Source organism: Nylanderia fulva, unplaced genomic scaffold (genome assembly GCF_048542155.1).
Source record: "Nylanderia fulva isolate GAGA-0341 unplaced genomic scaffold, ASM4854215v1 Scaffold960, whole genome shotgun sequence".
NCBI classification, from domain to species: domain Eukaryota; kingdom Metazoa; phylum Arthropoda; class Insecta; order Hymenoptera; family Formicidae; genus Nylanderia; species Nylanderia fulva.
In genome coordinates, this window is record NW_028191091.1 from 14,600 (window position 1) to 19,601 (window position 5,002).

At 28.5% G+C, this 5,002-nt stretch overlaps 1 long non-coding RNA gene across 1 annotated transcript; it reads right to left on the bottom strand.

Moving 5' to 3' along the window:
* Window positions 1-356: 356 nt before the first annotated feature.
* LOC146719514 (uncharacterized) lies at window positions 357-694 on the bottom strand. Its single transcript, XR_014926499.1, has 2 exons — window positions 544-694; window positions 357-441 (listed from the first exon to the last, which is right to left on the bottom strand). It is a non-coding gene; the product is annotated as an uncharacterized LOC146719514 (long non-coding RNA).
* Between the last annotated feature and the right edge of the window lie 4,308 nt (window positions 695-5,002).

Consider the following 5,002-nt stretch of genomic DNA (forward strand, 5'->3'; position numbering starts at 1 on the left):
GCTTGACCACAAGCAATAGAACTGGCTAGATATCTTTCTGTATTTGTAACAGGGTCCGAACTGCATCATTGATGACACGCTTGGTTATAAAATGGACTATATCTTAAAAACTAAAAGCCTGCCCATCTTGGCCTTGGAAGCATTTTAAAGGAGAAGATTTCTATTTCTTTTAAGATTTTTTTGAAGAAAATCGAAGATATCTAAATTTGAGAAAAAATTAATTTTTACTTCGTTTTTTAAAAATCTTATATAAATTGTTATTGAAAGAAAAAACTAATTTTAAAAATAAATAGTAGATATCTTGTATCGCCAGTGATGAATAAAATTAAAAATAAATGTGAGACGACCCAACTGGCTTAAATTAATTCTTATTATTATTTGTTTGATGCCATGTACAAGAAAAGACAACGTTTCGACCTTAGGTTTAGGTCCTTATCAAGTCTAAAATTAACATTAAGAAATACAATAGATGTACATACAAGAATTTTGATTTTTAAGAAAGTAAAGCGCAAACCAAGATTATAAAACCAATTTAAAACGTACCTTATAAATTCTTAAGTGCAATATATAATTAATTTTGTTCCATTTTACATATTTCAATATAAATATTGTGTCACGTAAACGTTCGGTATGGATGGTAAAGACGAACTAAGTTAAACAGCTTTGATTATTCTATCATAGATCGGATTCAAATTCTCTGTATCTTTCTGTAGGTTGATCGTGTTATTAAATTTTTTTATAAAAAACATTTCAGCAATCTCTCTTTTCCTAGTGTTTGTTTCTCGATGTAAAATATTTAAGTTTGTCCATTTAAAGTCATGCGAAAATTCATTTCTATGTTTGCTTATAACATTTTGATTGCTGACATGCATTTTTATATTATTCATATGTTCTTTAATCCGAGTATTAAGGTGTCTTTTAGTTTGTCCGATGTATGTGGCGTCACAGTCATTGCAGTCGACTTTATAAACAATCTCGGTCATATCGGCTTTAGGTAATTTGTCTTTTCGGGGTTTAATAAACGTATCAAGTTTTTTTGGAATCGTATAAATAACACTTAAGCCTGTTTTCTTAATAGATCTCTCAATAGTCTCACTTCTTTATTCACAAACATTCCTAAGGAATTAGTTTTAAAAGCTATTGAAAAACGTTGGAAGGATATTTCATGTAACACAAATTTTAGTTTGACACAATTTTTATATGGAATCGACGCTGTATTAGAATCTACTAGTTTTCGTTTCAACGATCAATTTTATGAACAGATACATGGTACGCCAATGGGATCCCCCCTTTCACCTATTTTAGCAGACTTAGTTATGGATGATCTTGAGACAGAATGTTTAAGCTCTTTACAATTTGACATTTCAGTTTATTATAGGTACGTTGATGATATTTTTGCAATAGTACCACGCAATAAAATGGATAACATTTTGACTACTTTTAATAAATACCATCACCGTTTGCAATTTACACATGAAACAGAGATAAATAACAAGATTAACTTTCTGGATACATTGGTTTTTAGAAACAATGGCAAACTATTGACTAGTTGGTACCAGAAACCCACCTTCTCTGGTAGATATTTAAACTACCATTCTAACCATCCGTTTAAATACAAAGTTAACACGATTAATAACTTACAAGGGACATGTCACAACTGTCCGGAACCGATTTGATTCTCCTTGAAATATGTTGTTAAATACACAAATCTAAAAGACACGTATTTTTTTATACGTGCGCAATTTGAGTTTTAAGGGGTGAAACACCCCTTTAAAGAATAACGGTATTTTTCTTTAGGATCAAATATCTGCTAAACTATAAGAGATATAAAGAAAAAACGTACAACAAATTTTAATGGCTTGAAGAGTACTTTAAAGTTATATGAACAAAAATTTTTTTTTTTTTTTTTTTTTTTTAAAAAACCCTCACCACCTAATTTTTTTTTTCAAAATTAAAAATTTTGTTTTACCTAATTTAAAGCTTATTTTTTTCCAAATTCAACCATGTGTAATAAAGTTATGTTACGAAATATCATTTTCGAAAATTAATTATAAACGCTCCCGTATATACGCTCATCCGTGCTATGTGCGTAAGTAATTACCGTCGAACAATAAAATATATAAAAAATGTTTTTGTATAATTCTTATTTATGTTTTCTATGTATTTATAACTGTGTATTGTGTATATTTAGATTTTTTTAAAAATGTATTTGCATTTTATATTATTCACTCATTATACACATTACAATAATGATATTCGACAAAAAAATGTTTCAAACATAATGACTTCTTGCACCAAGAACATCTTACTACAGCTATATTATTGCAACCTTCGATATCACATTTTGTTAAAGTTTCGTCTAAACTAAAGTGTACTGGATTTTCGAATTCGTCTGGTCTTTCATTCGTATAACCACTTTTAAACCACGAATATTTAAATAAGTTTTGATATCGTGGGGATGACAATTGATTATGTATCAAAGATTGCAATTTTATTATATTATTTCGTTCATGTAAGTTTATATTACTTTCCAACAGTAAAACCGCATCTGAAAATCTTTTAGCAAAATTTTTCCAAATTCTGAATCCATAAACATCTAATGGTTGTATTTTCCCTGTAGTTCCTTTCGGTATTATCATAGTAGTAATATGTGTTCCAGGAGGTGTTAAATCCGAAATCATATTGGGGCAATGTCCAGTCCATGAATCGATAAGAAGAACGCTATTAGGACCAATGTTTGCGAAATAAGCTTCTTCTAACCACATTTTAAAATGATCTGTACAAAATATAAATGTTAATTTAATAGTTTTTTTATGACTCTTATTAAATTGTTAAATAAAATAAGGTTGTTAAAAAAAGTAATTATAAAAGGAAAATACCTGATGTCATTTTGCCAGATTTCGATGCTTTTACAATAACATTTTCTGCTTTAAATAAATTTTCTTGTACTCTTGGTCCAAATTTACCATTAGCTTCTTTTAATACAATAAATAAAGGGGACAACAAATTGCCATTACAGGATATTATTGGTTGTATCGTATATGAATGGGTTGTTGATGATATGGATTGCACGACACGTTCTACTTTCTTTTCTCCCTGGTTAGACAATGATCTTCCAGAGTGAAGTTCCAATTGGAAACCACTTTGATCTGAATTGTAAATATTTTCAGATCCAAACTGTTCAATAAGAGGTTTTACTGTTTCCAGAAAATCATCAGCTGATTTTTGCAAATCAGCAGAATCTTCTAATGTTCTTCTAGTGACAAACTTCGTAACTTTTCTTGAAACAATTCGGTGAGACTTCTTAAATCTTGCTATCCAACTGTGAGATGCTTTAAATATAGGATTTAAATTTCCTATTTCTTCTTGAGCTTGTAAAGCCCATCTTTTTAAATCAATATCATGAACCATGAATCCTGATTCGACAGCTGCAGTAAATTTATCATGTGTAAATTTGGAGATGTAAGATAATTTTTCTGTACGACTTCCACCTGATTGTATTTGTTCTTCCCATCGCCTTAACTGACGTTCAGATGAAACTCTTCTAAATTTATTTTGTACTACTCTTAGAGGACGATTCCTTTTTCTGTCATTACTGTTTTCATCAGTGTCCCGAAATCGCCAATACTCAACAGCTCGTCTTTTATAAGAACTATCAAAATTTGTATCATCATTTGAACAATGAGGATGAGAATTTAAACTATCTTCATGCCATGCTTCTTCGTCATCTTCAATTATTTCAAAACTATGTAATTTATAAGGTTCTTCATAATCGAGATATATTTCTTCCGTTACTTCCACCCCATTATAATGAAAAACGCTATCCAGTAATATTTTTTTAATGTTTTCCTTTAATTCCACTTCTGCTTCAGTTACTGGCGTTTCTGTTAAATATATTGAATTTATTGACACCAATAAAAGTCTAACAACGTTAAGCGGATTGATAATCATATTCAAAGATGTTATATTTTGCTTTCTATTGCAATAAAAGAACAGTTTACACAGATATTATTACAACGAAAAGACTACACCGACTGTGAGAATTATGCTGCTACATGAACAATTTATATTAACTTATCAGAAATACGTCATCACATAATCTTATTTTATTATTTATTTTAACGTATTAAAGATTTTATTGTAAAAATTATAACTTATCTGGAACACGTACACATAATCTTATCTTATGATTCATTTAACGTAAGATATAAAATTTGTTTATGCCAAATATTGCGACATTGGTATTCGCAAGATTCAATTAAAAAATAATTTTATTATAAAATATAATTGTTTTTAATTTTTATAGAAGAAATTAAATATTAAAGAAATAATAAGAAAGCAGGGGGTATATTTAAAAAATTCTTATTAATTATATTTAAAAATTTTTTTTTAAATCTAAATATACACAATACGCAGTTATAAATACATAGAAAACATAAATAAGAATTATACAAAAACATTTTTTATATATTTTATTGTTCGACGGTAATACTTACGCACATAGCACGGATGAGCGTATATACGGGAGCGTTTATAATTAATTTTCGAAAATGATATTTCGTAACATAACTTTATTACACATGGTTGAATTTGGAAAAAAATAAGCTTTAAATTAGGTAAAACAAAATTTTTAATTTTGAAAAAAAAAATTAGGTGGTGAGGGTTTTTTAAAAAAAAAAAAAAAAAAAAAAATTTTTGTTCATATAACTTTAAAGTACTCTTCAAGCCATTAAAATTTGTTGTACGTTTTTTCTTTATATCTCTTATAGTTTAGCAGATATTTGATCCTAAAGAAAAATACCGTTATTCTTTAAAGGGGTGTTTCACCCCTTAAAACTCAAATTGCGCACGTATAAAAAAATACGTGTCTTTTAGATTTGTGTATTTAACAACATATTTCAAGGAGAATCAAATCGGTTCCGGACAGTTGTGACATGTCCCTTGTTAGTCGACCACGCTATTTTGTTATCGGATAAACGATTTTATAACGAGAACTTACAGA